Raw genomic sequence first — 17,279 nt, forward strand, 5'->3', positions numbered from 1 at the left:
ATAAAGGTCCTATATTGGAGGATGGGGGGAAGAAAAGGATAGGGGTTATTTTTGTTGCACTTTGTAATCTCAGTTTTATACCCTGTATTGGTGTGAGGTACATATACTTGCATAACATGGCAAAATAATCATTCTGCATGGCTTCCAAGACTGAAAGCTGGAGGGTCATTCTCCTTCTAATTTACAAGAAGCTACTGCTCAGGGATACCCTCAATGGCTTCATTATAATCCTCTGGGCCAGACAGAGAATCTAACTGGCTACTTTGTACACTCACAACAGAACTTCTATCAGTTGTACATCTTTATAGTGTAATGAATCATAAACCATTAGGGATGGAAGGTTTCAGGAGATCCTCTAGCACAATGATTTAAAAAATGTTTTTAATAAAAGTTTTTTCATTTGAAATTTTACTCAGACCCCAAAATATAAAATAAATATAGTACTTATGATTCAATATGGCAGTTTGATCATAATTTTTTATTGCTTTTATCTAATAAATACAGATTGAAATAGGGGGAAAAATCATCATTTGCAGTCATCGATGAAACAACAGATCTAGACAAGTCATGAATAAATGCTGAAACCATAAGATGAACTATTGATAAGGAACTTTTTAATGGGAGGATCAGGCTGATAATATCTGAGCTCACTGATCAAACTTAGCATTAGTAAAATGGGTTAATCAACTGTGGCATCAGAGGTAATGCAATAGGAAGCACATATGAAGAATATCTATGAAGTACTTTTTGCCAAAGAAATATCGAACCCAAATCCAATTAATCCTCTATATTTAAATATAAGTTTCTAGGACATAAAAGAATAAATCAAACAATACCATGAGGAAGCAATCAGCCAAATTCATAATGCAGGGCAGTCTACACAATAAATGACCTAGTTTCTTTAATTGATTAAAGGCATGCACAGTGGATTCTATTATTGTCCAATTATTTATTTCTCCTTTCTATAAAAGTAAGAATTATGCACTTGTAAGAGGATCATACATTTGTGCCTACTGCTTTTTGGTTGACTATTCTCCTGGAAGAACTATACGCATTTCTACCCCATTAATGTTGGCTAGATCTCATGACTTGCTTTGACCAATGGTGAATGAGTAAAAAGGACTATGACACATATAATCAAAGCCTGGCTGGTCATGTCATCACTGGTTTTGTGTCCCCTTTACTTCTGCTACAAGAAGATCCTAACACAAATAGCCCCAGTCTCAGAATAAGAAGATATATGGAGAGAGGCTGAGCCACTGCTAAACTACAGACAATATGCAATGTGAGTCAGAAATAAAAACTTATAATATTTTTTGCTACAGCAATTGAGATTTGGAGGTCATTTATTACTGCAACGAAGCTGGTTAATTTAATATAGAAAGTGCTCAAAATAAGGAACTGTTTCAGAATAAAAGAAACTTAAGAAATGTAACAATTAAGGACATGTTGGGGGCCATGATCAGATCTCAATTCAAACAATACAAAGTATAAAATGTCACTTTTGAAATAATTGTAATGATTTGAATAATATTTGTATATTATGTAATATTGAGGAATTGTTAATTTTTTTTCAATGTGAGACTGAGCCCATATGCATGTATTTCTCAGGTAAAGATGTATACTGAGATGTATTTATAGGTCAAATGACATGATATCTGAATTTGGTTTTGACTATTATAGGGAAAAAGATGTAAGGAGATGGACAAAATGTTCACAAAATATTGATAGTTGTTGAATCTGGATAATGAGCACACAGATAATAATTACATTATTATCCCTAATTTTATGTGTGTTTTAAATTTGTGCCTATAAATATTTTTAAACCACAGCAAGTAAAATAAAATAAAATAAAATAAAAAGCATTAACAAACAATGACAGATAAGACACTATGGGAATCACCAGTAGACAAGAAAATTCCCAACTTTCTGGAAGACATAAAGTGTTTGGATAAGTGGTAATTTAGAAAGTAAGGATGAGAAAGCTTCATTCTTGTGCACGTGCATGTGCGTCTGTGTGCGTGTGCATGCATGTGTGTGTGTGTGTGTGTGTATGTGTGTGTGTGAGTGTGCACGCTGAGGGGTGGAGAGTGGGGAGAGTAGTCTTGAAAAGATTGTTGATCGGCCCAGCAGATAGCTGACAACAGGGTGTAAGTGAAAGCCTGTACAAGCAACGGTTCACTTTACAATATCCACCTATCTACACACCTAAACACAGAATGATACCCAATTTTTACCTTCCAGATGAAAAATAACAGGCTTACTTTTTTTTAAAACAAAACCAAACAAAGCCTGTCCAGGAAAAACCAGGACAGCTAATAAAGGTGCTGATGTCCAAGAGCAAAGCACTCTAAAATCAGCCCTTTCAATATAATGGTCAGCTCCCCATATGTTCACCCAAAAATGAAGCCCACCAGATAATCAGCCCTGCCCATAGAGGAATATCAATGAGGTCACAATTACTCCATTTGTAACCTTAAACAGACTACTAAGGATCATTATAAAATTAGAGAAAACCTGCCCCATAACAAAGATAAACACAGAGGAAAAATGACACAAAAGAAAACAGGAATAATTAAGAAACAGAAGGTAACATTTTTTACAAAAGGGAAAACTTGATTAAAATTCTCAGAGAAATTTGAAACAAAGTGGCATTTGGAAAATAAGAATAAGATTCTTGAAAAAGGACAAATGAGAGATACAGAAAGTACTATAGAAATTAAAATTCAATTCCGATCACCCCTCTGTCCCATCCAACCTAAGAAGATAAAAGAAGATAATGTAGGTCCCACCAGTAAAGAAAGAATAGGGTACTTTTATCACTGGAAAGGTGAAGGAAGAATTAGCAGTACATAAAAGAGTAATAAGACCAACTGAACAAGCAGAGGATAGAATTGCTGTTTATCTGAAAGAACACTACACCCAGAGTTTTGTTTAGGTCGTTTTCATCATGTCTGGTTTTGTCACCATACATTTTCAGAATATATGACATATGCGTGTGAAGAAACAATTCAATGTGATAAACATATTTTAGAAATGCAAAACCAGAGAAGATTGAGCATCATAAGAAGTAAATTCTCAAGTATCTAATAACTCAGCCAGGCTTTTATTTCTAGAACTGAAATCTCAAAGTCTAGTTTTAATATTAATTGTCAGCACTTGGTGTAGAAAGGTTAAGGTTCCAAAAAAAAATCTAAAGATCTCTCCAGTGAAGTCAATTTCCTAGAGAATTTTCTGTCATTTTAGTTTCAAAAGCTTATGATTTTCAGATGAAATTTGTTTGAAATTTCTGTAAAAAGTAAAGGTTTACATATTGAGAAGAATTTTACTCACATATACACCCCATTCACTGAGTACACATTAGTGTCTGCAATATCTTAGTGAAAATCCACAAAATATGTCAAAATTACTTTCACACAGGCTATGTCTAAAACTCCTTATCGAAGTGCTTAGAATCCATTTAGTAATAATTTCGATGAAATATCCAGTGACAAACCTTGAAATCACATGTGATTTTCAGTAAACACACACAGACACAGACACAGACACATTTGGATATAACGTGAAAGATATTTTTAGGAAGCTCCTGTTAAATTTTTATTACATTTTAGCTAATGATCAGTTAAAGTTTTGATTACAAGTCATAATTCAAGAGAAACTTTGTTCATCAAAGAACATCATTTGGCCTAAGGAAACTCCAAATAGATTAAAGGGATTAAGACACAAAAAGAAAATACTTCTTTGAAAAAATAAATAGACCTCGACTTTAAGTGTTTTTGAACTTAATTCAGGCTCTAAATAAAAAGAGGGGGAAATCTACATATATATTGAAGAAAGGAAAAACTTTTATGAGTTCCGGGGAAGAGTATTGTCAAAAAAAAAAGGTAGGGGGAAGGAATGGCCTGATTAGAACACTGACGATGAGTAATCCTGGAACGGTTCCAGGTTGAACAGCTCTCTTCAGGAGCAGTGGTTGCACAGACCATTGTTCACAGTGGCGATTCTGGCTCTGAGCAGCATTTGTCAAGTGTGGCAGCCCTGGGAGGGATGCACATACACAAAGTCATTTAGCAGTGATTCGCTAACCCATCCCAAAAGGCTTTACCGTCCCAAAATGCCAACTCCACCTTCCATGAGACAGAGACAACTTATACAGAGCGGAAGAGGAAACTGGTTTATGATGGATTGAAATTTTTTTATTTTATTATTTTTTTTAAACATAGCTCCAGCCTGCTGGAAGGAAAGAAGCCAAATTAAACACTTTTCGTATGTAGACGTCTAAGTTGTGGGTGGCATTAGCTCCTTCAACTTGGTACAGACAAATAATCCTCTTTCCTTTAATGTGTTAAAAAGACTTTTTTGGAACTTCAATATGCCCAGCCTATACATTTTCTACTTTATTATCCTTCTTTTTTTCCTCATGGAATAAATTAATAGACAACTTGACTCCAGCATGTTTAAGAGTACAAGTTCCTGAGTACAAATGACAGCTCCAAAGCATAAGTGCCCTGTGACCTTAAGGAAGTTATATACGAAATTTAATTCTCAGTTTTCTGACCTGAAAAACAGGGATGAAGATAGTGTTAACCTTACAGAGTTTCAAGAAGATCAATTGAGATCATTTCTGTAAAGCTAGGACATTCCCTGTCTCAGAGGCTGAAACCACAAAAACAGTAACTCAAAGTGGCTAAAATAAGAAGTAAATGTATGTTTCATATAGGTATTCAGAAAGGTAGACTTTCAACATAAAATGATTGAGAATTTGATGGATTGTCAAAAACCTAGGTTCTTTCCTCCTCTCATGTGCTATTCTTGTTCATATTCAATAAGAAAGGAAGAGGCAAACTTTCTAGAAATTTTTCAGTAGACTTCTCTCATCCTGTTGGCCAGAATGGGTAAAGCCCATTCTAAAACAAACAAACAAACAAACAAACAAACAAAAAAAACACTACAAGCAGAATAGAATCACTGTGACTGGCATAGACTCATCTTTCGAGGAGAAATAGATGTAGGAGAAGACCATCTAAATGCCCAGTAAAGACTACCTCTTATTTGTATTATTTTCTATGTAACGTTGCCCTTAGTCTTACAGAGTTTTTCCATAGATGCAACTAGCTATTGCTTCAAAGGTTTTGAAATAGAAAATGTATTTTAACCTCTGTGTCATGTAAGATTTATTTCTAGTTGCTGTCTACACTGATGCTTAAGAAGGATTCTGGGACTCCACTTATACTGGGGTGGGGAAGGTAAAATGGTCAGTTATAGGAATTGACCAAGGGAACAAGATATGGTTTCGTCAGTCTTATAGGTAGTACTGAAAAAGGGCACTGTTCCATTTGTACTCTGTCTTTCTGCCACTTTTTAAACTTTAAGCCTCAAAACAACCTCTAACACACCTTCAAGTCTTTCAGACTAAAGCAGGAGTATATCTGCATCACTGAAAACTGAGTTTGACAGAAAAGCTGGTCTTCCAAATTTCCGAGAGTGAGCTTTCTCTACAGACCAATTCAACAACTATTTACTAAGCACTAACTCATTTTTCTAATTTGTGCCAGATGCCTAGCAGAATACAAAAAAAAAAAAAGTGTAATACAAAAACTCTATCTTTAAGAAATTTCCAATCTATCTTGGAAACTAAATCATGTATGTGGACAGTAAAGTGTTAAATAGAAGAACAAGGCAACCTAGAATTCAAGGCTTCAGGAAATTGCTTCAACCGTTTTAATTGTCCATGACTAAACTGACCAGGGAGAATCCCATAATTAACTTCAGTGCTGTTTTGCAGATTGGCATATGGGCTCAGCCTAAATCCGTACTAGGGACTGATACTTTCCATGGAGCAGGCAGACAGATGGCCTCAGTGTTTTTCAGACTTAGCATCAATTTCTCCCATGTGTTGACTATAACCACTACCATGACCTTGTATAAATACATCTTCTTCCAGAGAAGGATGAATTTTGAAGCTTGATGAGATGGTAAGTTTCTAGAGCTCTAAAAGAGTGGCAGTGGCTTCTCAAGGCTCCGTTTTCCAACACAACCCTCTGGATTTATTGCTCAAACATAATTAATCCAATCTAGGTGGCTCTACACCAATGGCCCTAGAGAACATATTATATAGAAAATATATATTTCATATAAAAAAATCTTACATGATTGCCCATACCAATGCTATCTGTTTATAACCCATTTGGAGCAGCTAAGCCCGATAAAAATTTATAGAGTAATAAGAGCAATAACATTTACTCACCAACAGATCCTGAACACTGTATAGGCAAGAAAGGACATGTTATAAAACTAGGGAAAAGTATTCTTGGTTTACAAGTTATTTATAATCTGATTTAATCTAATACAACATTAATATGTGAAACAAAATGTATACAGCTATATGCAAGATGGCTATGTTCAGTCCAGGCCCTTAAAGAACTGGGAAAGTCACTTCCTTGTTGGAAAATCTACAATGGTATCCCAGTGCCTACAGAAGAATTATCCTTTTGACTTTCAAGGCCTCCAAATACCCTCTAAAATCTGTTCCTCTCCCGTCTTCCAATCTATTGCTAATATGACAGTCATCTTTCACCATTCAAATGTTCTCTTCAAATTTGCTCACTCAAGATCTCTATTTCCAAATATTTCATGGCTTTCCTGCCTCCATAACTTACTTACCTCTGCCTATAATATCCTTCATGCCTCTACTTATTTAAATCTCATTCTTCTTTGAAGATGAAGGTTTGTTTCCTACATAATTACTTTCCTAAACTCTCAAGATTACAGAGATTATTCTCCTCTCTGAATTCCAATAGCACTGGAATTTCTTATGTAGCACCAGGAGTTATCTTACATCAAGTTTATATAATTGTGTTGTCTTCCCAGTTCAATTTCCAGTTTCTTGATGTTGAGCACCTAGTCCTAATCTTCTCTATCTGTCCAAAGTTTAACAAACACTATCTCTTCAACAATGCTATTAATGGCAAAATAAAGTCAGGCTTAAGTAATGAGCAGAGTAAAGGAGTAATCAGTTATATTCATAATGGGCCGAAATAAATTAAATCTTACTAGACAGGTGACTTTTTAAACTAGTTTTGGAAGAAAGGACAGAAATGGCAGAGGGCAAGAAGAAGAGGAAGCAAGAAGGGTGTGGATTAAAATGGTGACTCTAGACATGTAAAGGAAGGGTGGGTCCAGGAGCCAGTCCATGTTCTGATAGTTGAGTAAAATCAACACACTGGTACAGAGGTCTGGTTGCCAGAAGCCCTTTCCTTTGCATATCTTCTAGGTGTAACTTGCTTAGGTCTGTAGAATTGAGAATTACAGCCAAGAAAAAGTCATCATTTAGGCTTAAATTCTATCTTATGACCTTTAAATATTCTTCTTCCATTAAATTCTTTGAAATATCACTTCCTTTGGCAAGGTAATTTTTTCCAATGGGATAGTTGGTAAGATTTTTGGTCCTCACTTTAATCTTGTCAGAACAATGGAGTAGGATTTCAAATGTTGATTAATGTTTTGCACACAGATTTATTCTTTTTTGTGTCCTTAGTTCTCCTCAAAAGTTCTATGTTGTAGAGAAGAACCTATGACATTCAGATCTGCAGGTTTTCAGGGATATGGGGGATATTATTGGGAATGTACTGATCAAGAGGTCATCTAGGTTCTTCTGAGACTGCTACTCATGCTAAACACTTCACCTCAATTACACAACTTTTCCCTAGAGTAAACATCTGCAGAGAGCATACATCAAAGAGATAGGAAGATGTGCCAAGGAATTGACAAATTATCCCACTTCATTTTGTTAACTTTGTAAATATTCAATTTCCCTACAGTTCTAGATCACCAGATACCCAAAAGGAGTACTAATTCCTCATTTAAAGTGTTTTTCTCCTTTCAACAGTATTGTTCAAAACTGTCTGTCAGTTTTGTCTACACTTCTGGCAGTTTCTGTGCATCCATAGTATGATCTAAATGAAAGAACCATAGAATGGAGAACTTAAGGATCTCAGAAATTATCTTTATTCTATAGAGTATATGGCCCAGAGAGGAATGTAGCTTGGCCAGTGTCACTTGCACATGTTATAGTTCTCTTATTATATTAAGGACTAAGATTTTTCTTGAAATTTGATTTATGTCCTTAATATAACTGCAACTGTGAAGAATAACTATAAGTTCCCTCCATTAACTAGAGTATTTTGTTCCCTTCACTTTAGAATCACACATATGACAAGAAATCTAAACAAGTATTACACAATTCTATTTAAAATTTTTGGAGACTTTTTCTAGAGGTCATATTATACCTCAGTAAGCCATTCTCTCTACTCTCTTACTCATATAATGTAAAAACAAAGGACATTGAGATGACCAGTCAGGCACCTGCTCTTCTGTCTCAAGGATCAGCTTCAGAAGAGTATATCTCAACAGCAGCTCTATTGACACTTCAGGCTGAATAATTCTGTTATGGAGCTAGCCTGGGCATTGCTTTTGCTTAGCAGCATCCCTGGCCTCTACTCACCAGCTGCCAGCTTCAAACTATTCCCTCTGCTGCCCTAGTTATGAGAACCAAAAATGTCTCTAGACATTGCCAAATGGACCACGTGGCAGGGATTTTTTGGAATTGCTCCCTTTACCCATGAGAACCACTGGGTTTAGAATACATTGTGAATGTGGAGGTTATTCTGGAGGGCCCTTCAGACGCTGAATGTTCTGTTTCCTCTCCCTCAGTAACTCTATATTGTTGCTGTGAGTTCTACCCTGCACTCTCACAAAAAGGTTAACATACAGCAGGCAACAAAGTCCCTTAATTTTATAATGCCTCCATACAGGGCTGTATAGGTGTATCACACTTAATAAAGAGTGGTGATAACTAACAAAAATTATATCATAACATCAAAAGTCAAAACAAAAGTCATTTGTTAAAAATGACAATAATATAATGAGAACTATATTAGCTATCTATTGCTGCGTAACAAGTTTCCTCAAATTAAAGCTAGTTTAATTTATTAAAGATAAAGTTGAAACAACAAATAATTATTTCACACAGCTTCTGAGGGTCAGGAAGCTCAGCTGCATGGTTCTGAGAGGTAAATAAGCTGTTAGCCAGAGGCTTCAGCTCCTTATTATGTGGGCCTCTGTGTGAAGCTTTTCACTTCATGGTAACTGGCTTTCTCCAGAGTGTGTGATGAGACAGAGGCAGGGTGGCGGGGAGAGAGAGAACAGAAGCTTCGATTTTTTTAAAACCTAATCACTGAAGTGGCATACCGTCACCTGTGCTATATGTTATCATTTCCACAGACCAACCTTGTTACCATGTGGGAAGGGTCATCACAAAGGTGTGAAGCATTGGTGAAGCTCATTGAGGACCATCTTAGAGACAACCTACTATGGAGAGCCCTCAGTAACTTAAACTTTTACTAAGTTTAAACTCTTCCGAGATCAAATTCCCTAGCAATTACTGATCAAGTGTCCTCATTTTCATCTGAGGATGAGAAGGGATTTTAATCTGTTCAGAATGATGAACTTGATGCATCACATCATCAGAATAATTAGACATAGTCCATTCCTTAAGAGACAATGAAGAACTTCCAACCAAAGCAGGTTTTTGGTTCAATAGGAAAAAATAATAAACCATAGCATATAATTCCTAATTTCAATCAGCTGAGATTTCATGAACTCTATTCATCAAACTACATTAATTAAATATTTATTGAGGTCCTTCTCTGAGGTAGATATTTATTTGTGTATTACTGTATAACAAACTACCTCAAAACAGTAAATTAAAACATTAGTTTATGTGGATCAGCATTTTGGGTAATGATCAGCTGTACAATTCTTCTGTTCAATGTAGCAATAGCTGGGAGGACTTGCTCAGCTGTATTTGCGTAGTTGCAGAAGTGAGCTGGAGGGTCAAGGAAGCTTTACTCGTATGCCTAAAGTTTTTGTGATTCTTCAAGTGGCCCCTCTTTCTCTGAGGATAGTGGCCAGACTTCCTTCATAGAAGTTGATTTTCAAGCGCAAAAGAAGGTGCTAAACCTCTTCAAGTCTTGGCCTAGACTGACGCATTATCACTTCTAACACATTGGGGGGAGGGTGGGGGGAGTATACCTTTTTAGATTGTTTGCTCATGTCAAACTAGCTTTGTGCTTAAAATCTTTGGACTAAAATCTTTGACCTCTAGACCCAGATTTAAAGGATTCGTGATTAGGTCAGGCCCACCTAGATAATACTGCTATCTTAAAGTCAATTGATTTGGGACCTTAATTACAACTGCAAAATACTTCCATCACAGCATTTAGATTAGTGTTTGACCAAATAACTAGGACAGACTGTTTGTACATTGGGAGCTGGGAATCCTGGGGATAGTCTTAGATTTCTGTCTACCAAAGTGAGACAACTAGTAATATTTGAATAATGTTTGTAGATTAACTAATAGTATTATATCAGGATTAGTTATCTGGCTTACATAATTATGTATTGGTTAAACAAAATGTTAACATTAGTGGAAACTGAGTGAACAATATATGGGAATTCTATATAAAGTTTTCTGTAATTTTTTGAAAACTTAAAATTATTTAAAATAAAAAGTTATAAAAGAGCTAGTTACCAGGCCACCAAGATTTCAGGAAAAAAGGAAACAAAGTGCATTTCTTGATGGGAAAAGAGGCATGTACATATAGGGAAGGAAGAATTGATAGTGACCATCTTCGAAGACTATTACAGCCACTATGAGTAATAAAAAAAATGAACATGACCAATTTCTCTCATAGAACATGTAATCTGGAGGGTGAGAGAATGTCTATTTAACAGATATTTATTGTGTATCTCCTGTAGGCATCATGGTAACCACTGGGGGTACAATGATGACTAAGATACCCATGGTGATATTAAACTTTTAAGGGAGACAGCAATTGATGACCAGTAATTATAACTCAATGCGGGAAAACTGTTATGGTCAGATAAAAGCAGAAGACTGAGAGAGCAAACAAAATGCACAGATCATTTCTAATTGTGGAGATCAGAAAAATCTTCATTTGTGAGTTAAAAGACAAACACCAAGATGTACTTTTCCCTCCTCTCTATTCCAATACTTTGAAAATGCTCCAAATAAACCAAAATAAGATACAGTTCATGCCTATACTCATTTAAGAGAATTACATTTTTCATTGAATTTGCTTATAAAATAGCTTTTTTAAACAAATGAATATTTTCTTACTAATATAATTTTAACTCCTGATGGAGTCATATAAATCATCCTGGACATCCTTCATACTTCTTTCACTTGTCTAAGAAGAATCTGAAATTTTATTTGAAATGGGTGACACTCATTTTTCAACATTTTTCAGTATCTCTGACAAACCAAGCCATAGTTTATTTACACAAGAATGTTTCTCTCCTTCAGTGTCCTTTAGGTCTCAGCAGTGTGCTAGTTGTTCTCTGTGCACTAAGTGATTCTTTCCTATGTGGTTAAATCCAAGCACTATAAGCGATCTCATTTTTCTCAACAGTGGTCTTTGGGAAAGTTGCTTTTGACCTACTTCATCAGCAACTACGTGACTTCATTTAACCTTAAAAAAAAAAAAAAACAGGAATGGCAGTTTGTATCTGTAAATTTACATACACACACACAAATCTGGTATTAAGGTCCTTTTTTGTAGAAGTATATATTCTTAGGACTTTTAACAGATTAAAAAGTATAAATATCTCCCCGACATGGCAACCTGAGGACACTTTCCAGGGAGCTTTGCTGACATTGCTTAAGCTAAAATAATCCTTTTGGGAACCCTGTTATTTCTAGAGAATGTGCAAAAGTTGAAATGATTGGATTACGGTCCTTCTTTCTGCCCCTAACATGTCTTGCCCTTTACCCCTTTGAGGATCCCAAAAGTCTTAAGGCTCATGAGTTTTAGAGACATAATCTAAAAGTAATGTTCCCAGTAATAATGGCAGGGTATCACTTAGTCACATTGAACATAGTAGACTGGAGCACATGTGAGTGAACCTACACTGACATGATGCCTTCTTCAGGCAGCACATCCACCAGGCCTTCCCGGGCACATTTATTAAGTTAGTACATGTAAATCTACTGAGAATAGTGGTTTACAAATAAGAACTTAATAGATGTCACTTACAATAATAATTACTATTTAGCATCAAATTTAACCCAACACAAACTGTGTAAAAAGATCTGCCAGCATTGCTGAATTCTATCTATTTTGTGCCTTGAGAGAGAGAGAGAGAGAGAGAGAGAGAGAGAGAGAGAGAGAATACGATAAGAGTTTTTATTTCACAGATATGAGTAGAGTAAAACTATTTTCATTTTGCACAGGAAATTAAAAGTTATAAGTCTGACTACTGGCAAAGTCCTCTTTCTCCCCCAACTGAGACTATTCTAGATCTGACTGCTCTTTTTCCTAAGTTAATAAAACTTCCCCCATAAATGTACCCACACAAAGACTCACCAAACTACTCATTTCACCTCATGTTACCTGAGTCATATGAGAGTAGCTGCATTAAAAAATCGAGTTTTAATCACTGTCATCTCTCCATGGTGTAGTCAGTGAATTCAGCTCACTGATTGACTTAGTTAGTCCCGGGAACCACCTCTGCCTGAGTGTGAGGTACACATCTTTTCACTTAGGTTTTTCCAGAAAGAACCAGACAAAATGTTAGGAATTCAGTGGATGAGAAACATGAACCCAGAGGTGGCAGCCCTAGTGATTGGATATTTCCAGCTCTGCCATGATTTTAAGAATGAGACATTTTAGTTTTCTGTTGCCTCAGACCTTTCCCATTATACAGCTCAGCACATCAGATGAGAAGATTCTCAGGGTCTTAGGTCACTATTTCTGAAGGTGATCTGTGGGTTATTGCATTTCTTTCCTTCCCTCTTGTCTGTGTCAATGTCATTCATTGCAAGCATTCTTGGCTATATGTGAGGGCAATCCTAGACAGAGAAATAGAGTTCATTCTTCTATCCTCAGAAATAGGAAATCACTACAGTTTCCCATAAAATGGTTGATACAATTTTTTTGATCTTCTCCAAAGAAAGGACACAGTAATTTCCATTGGTAGTACATTTCAAAGCTTCTATCAAGAACAGCCAGGAAGTTCTTTGACAAATCTAAAATCATAAATTCAAGGTTGTCAGGGTGAATGTGTGTTACATATGGTACCATGTCTCTTACCAAAAGATGCTATGGAAGTCTGAATTTTTCTTTAGGATTCATGAAGAGGTAAAGGGGTGGAAAGAAAGATATTTTCCTGTGGCCATTTTACATTAATTTCTTTCATCCTAACATCTCGATTGTGTGTTCTGAAGCTGAGTGTCTTGCTTCATGGTGAACACTTGTGCAAAAGTTCTGGGCAAGAGGAAAGGATGCAGGTGACAGGATGAGGGGCAGGAAAGCATTGTTCCTCCAATCTATGTGGTCAGGAGCCAAAGAAACCAAGCTGAGTTGAACAGATTGTCATGTGATTAATTTGCAAGAAAAAGAAAGTTGGAGGAGGGTGATGTATCAAAGTGTTTTTCATTCTGTTGAAAAAAGAAAGCATAGAGAACTGTGAGGACCCAGTAATCCTTTAAAACAGATGGCAAAATCAATGTAGAGGAGAAAGTCCCATCCTTCTGGAGACCATTTGACTAAAATAGTTAGGGACAAACTAGTAATCACAAACTAGTAATCACCAAACTAGAAGGCCAAGTAAGCCTGCCTTCTCTAAGAAAGAAAAAAATAGAGTCCAAGGCCTGGTGCTGGAGCAGAACCATCAACCATCATACCTACTCCCCTTTTTTTCTGATGAAAGCCCAATAATCACAGCAGCAAGGCCCTGGCTGTCAGAGTCTGGACTGTACTCTGTATTATATTTTATTTATTTTAGTGTTTTTCTTAGAACTGGGGCACGGTAAGCCTGAGGGCTCTGCCTTAGCCCAGAGTGGCACATGGAACACTCTCCCACATCTTTCCCAGAGTTTCAAGAAGGAAGAAGGAGCAGCCAGTTACTTACACCGCCCCCCACCCCCTGCCGCCACCCAGAGGTTAATTCAAGATCACTTGTGGGGATGAAGTCATGGCCAGAATTACCACTAGTTATCTTCCAGATTATTGAGCAAGCCTTATTTTTCTGAAGGTCGGTCATGGGTTTTGGTATCCATGTTTTGGTAACATGAATATATAACTGGGTATGTCTATGTAGAGAGAGGGAGAGAAAGATGACATAGAGGTGGAGAAAGAAATGGAAGAAGATAAAAGGAGAAGAAGGAAAAAGATTATTATCACTGGGAAAGAATGGGAAAAAAGAAAGGGAGGTAAAGAAGTAGGCTGGAAAAAAGAGAAAGAAAGAAAAAAGAAAGGTGTCAACTGATCACTTTGCAAAGTAGTGATTTCCCTATCACTTTAGACTTTCAAAGATAGAGCAATTTCTGTATTAGTTTTCTATTGGTGTTATAACAAATTATCATAAATTTAGTGACTTAACAAAAATTAATATCTTAAAGTTCTGGAGGTCAGAACTCCAAATGAGCCTAAAATAGTTTCACCAGCCTAAACTGCAGCAGGGCTATGTTCCTCCTAGAGGTTCTATGGGGGAGTCCACTTTTCTTGACTTTTCTATCTTCTAGAAGGTGCTTACATTTCTTGGTTCACTTCCATTTCTAAATCCAGCAATTATCAGTCAATAAAGTCCTTCCCATGTCATATGACTCTGACATTTACTTTTCTACATTAAAGAACCCCTGTGTTTTTATTTGCCCCACCTGCATGATCCAGGATCTCTATTTTAAGATGAGCTGATTAGCAACCTCAATTCCTTCTTGCCATGTAAGGTAACATATTCACAGATTCTGGAAATTAAGACATGAACATCTTTGATGGGCCATTTTTCTGCCTACCGCAACCTCTTATTAAGAATGTTGTAAAGGGGAAGGAGGTTGAGCAGTCCTTTTAAGCCTAACGTCATAAGGAATGGTAAAAAGAGCTATTTCTAAGGAAAAACTTTAAGGTGGGTGAAAGCTCTCTCCTGGGTAGTACTTGAGCTGCTTCCAGTGCCCTCTTTCCTCTCTTGGCACCTACACATTAGATTGGGCTTATACTACTATGCGCTCACCAGAGTCTCCAGAGCAAACACACCCTTGAGCCTGCCTTATCTGGGCATATTCTCTCTTTTTCTTTCCTGCTAATCAAATGTACCTATTCCAACTCTCATATCTTCAAAACTCTCTTTTTTTGTACTTTTTCCCACTAGTTGTGGAATTAAAAGTATGAGTGCAAAAATTTGTATTCATTTGTCTATAATACTTTAACCTCCTAGAGTGACAGTAGAAGACATGTTTTTGAATGGGTGTTAGGGGAAATATGTCTATCGGAGTTGCTTATACCCCACAAATCGCACCACTTAAACCTGTTCTTCATATAGCCATCTGGGCTCAGATTATAGCTTGGTAGGGCTACATAAAGAAACTATGTAAGCATTTTATAAGAGTAGTAATTCACAAAACATTTAATCCTGGAATCACTATACTAGGATTGTAAAAGAAATAGAATCTTATCATAATGTCTGAGAAGACATCTATACCTCAATATAAGAGATCTGTGATGTATTTTTTATTTTCTCAATTGCTGTTTGGAATGAAAATGCATACTTTTTTCTGAACCTTTTCATCCTCCTTCAAACAATACTGTACCATTACTAGTACCAAAAAATCAGGAAAGAAAAGAAGAAAGCTTGATATTCTGGCATATTAAGGAGCATTACTACTACAATCAAAGCTAACAACTATTTTTTAGGCCAATTATATCTCAGAAATCTTATCAATGATAAGGACTCACTACAGCAGAAGCAAATGCAAGAATATCGTAATTTGGGTGAACAAGTTTGAAAATGAATAGTCCAGATTCAAGGTATGAGAGGTGAGGAATGTGCCTCTTTTTCACTTGTCTCTTTTGCCAGTTGAGAATTAATGGTGAACAATCAAAGGAGAGGCAGAAGATCTGGACAGTCTGCATAGCCCCAAGTTGGCATTCTTTCTTAGCACATTTAGGTCCATTATCTGGAGAATAAATCCTATGGATGAAGGCAGGATTGGCAGCATGAGGAAGAGTGACAAGCAATACCCACATCTATAAAGCTTTTAAAGTAGATGACATGCCAACGTCATAGGACAAAAGAAGCAGTGGTGAGATAACAAATTCAGGTGAGATAGGAATGGGTGTGAATTTCCCTAAAAAAGACTAACAGCAAGGGTCATGAAGTCTTCATACAAAAGCCCCCATTGTGGGGTTATATAAGTTTAGTAGCTGAATAACCTACTGTGAAATAACCTTTATGAGACATCTTTTGTTTTTTAAAATCATGATTGTACTTTTACCTCTCAGTAGATGAGTCAAAGATAAAAAAAACCAGGTAACTGTGATAATCACACAAAGTTGATTAATGTCTATTTCTCTTCTTCTAGGAAAATATTCAGCATATCAGATTGCATGTTGGAAAATTTCATGATTGATTAACCAGAAAATTATGGCAGCAAAAATTTCAGAAAAAAAATCAAGGAAAGGAAGCCTTGTTACTTGTAGACACACCCTCACTTCCATAATGATTAATCCACTAAGTTTCTAAAAATTTTCTAGGCCAGCCTCAGACACAAAGCTGCCAGAAGTCAGGCTTTGACACAAGTTGAACTTGAGCATATGGTTGTACATTCAGCTTAGGGAATGTTTAAAATAATAGGTCCTGATCATTAAAATGGCACATTTATTTATAAGTATACCCTGATCTAGGACAAATTGCTAGAAATTTTAGCAAACACAATGTTTCTTTCAGGACTAATAATCTATCTGAACTTGATATATATTCTGAATTATTTCTCTTACTGGATTGGGAGAGTAAATACTTTCTGTTGGATGATGAACAGGTTCAAAGTTCTCTGCTTCAAAGTGACCCTTCTATGCATAAATACTGCACTTTAGATTGATTTCAAGATTTTAGAGGTATTTTATGACCTTTTCTTAATGTCAATATTCTGCTACATATGACTACCCATGTTGGTAGTCACTGCTACCTACTGCTCAGTAACCAAGTAACTAGCATTTCAAGATATCTACTTAGATCAGTAGAAGAAATGGTGGATCTGTCTTTTAAGATACGTTGTTTTGCCAATTCTCTGTCATTCAGTCTTTTACCATTTTCATTATTAACTGTATGTACATGGAGGAATTTAATTTAGATGTCTGGCCTGAAGTGAGTCTCCAAATATATATCTATGAATTAGCCATTGTGGGAAAAGTACTGCAGAAGGC

This window comes from Pteropus medius, unplaced genomic scaffold (genome assembly GCF_902729225.1).
Source record: "Pteropus medius unplaced genomic scaffold, Ma_sr-lr_union100, whole genome shotgun sequence".
In the NCBI taxonomy this organism is placed as follows: domain Eukaryota; kingdom Metazoa; phylum Chordata; class Mammalia; order Chiroptera; family Pteropodidae; genus Pteropus; species Pteropus medius.